Raw genomic sequence first — 287 nt, 5'->3', positions numbered from 1 at the left:
TGCCAAGAAGGTGTTTTATAAAATTTGTGCAATAACGATTGCAGAAAAAAATAACATGTAGCTACAGAAATCGGTTTCAATCATGGGCGTCGGAATTTACGTGGGTGGGACAGGACCCACCCACTTTTACAATCTCTAATTCAGCAAATATGTAACTTTTCAGAGTGCCGTCAGATTGTATGATGAATGCCATAATAAATTAAACTCCATTTAGCTACAGCCTTAAATTACACGCTGCCGTTTCCTCAAATCCATTCCACTCGGCTCATTCGGAGTCCATATAAATT

The sequence above is a fragment of the Garra rufa genome, chromosome 14 (assembly GCF_049309525.1).
Source record: "Garra rufa chromosome 14, GarRuf1.0, whole genome shotgun sequence".
Classification (NCBI taxonomy): domain Eukaryota; kingdom Metazoa; phylum Chordata; class Actinopteri; order Cypriniformes; family Cyprinidae; genus Garra; species Garra rufa.
The sequence above is the reverse complement of the archived record's forward strand: the minus strand, read 5'-3'. Positions refer to the sequence as shown.